Source organism: Pteropus vampyrus, unplaced genomic scaffold (assembly GCF_000151845.1).
Source record: "Pteropus vampyrus isolate Shadow unplaced genomic scaffold, Pvam_2.0 Scaffold910, whole genome shotgun sequence".
NCBI lineage: Eukaryota > Metazoa > Chordata > Mammalia > Chiroptera > Pteropodidae > Pteropus > Pteropus vampyrus.
This window is the reverse complement of record NW_011889691.1, coordinates 9,345-9,844: the sequence shown is the minus strand read 5'-3', so window position 1 is coordinate 9,844 and position 500 is coordinate 9,345.

Genomic DNA, 500 nt, shown 5'->3' with positions numbered 1-500 from the left:
AGGAGACTAGAAATGATGAGCTTTGTGTTCACCACTCTTAGTACATACATTTCTAGCAAATGCTAAGAGAAGTTCAATTCACCAAGAAAGAGAAAACATAAAGGTTATGCTGTGGAAATTGAGGTACCACTTTCCCTCACCAATTTAATTAATCATTACCATGTACTACATTTCATATCAGAATTATTGAGAAGTTTCCATTATGTAACCATATCAACTTCAAATCTTTCAAACTATCAATTTGAAATTTAGGTTTATTTAAAAATTACGTTATGGTTGATAAACTGTCATTTATTACATGGCAATTATAAGTTTTATTGCTCTTCTACACAAAGGGTAAAAACATCATCAATCAAATGATTTAAAGCAGAATTAGAATTACTGAAGCAGCAAAATATCTCATATACATAAGAAGGGATTATAAAACCCAAAAACCAATCAGTGAATGAATCAAATACATGTGGTAACCATGAGATCAAAAACACTAACTGTGTACCCAA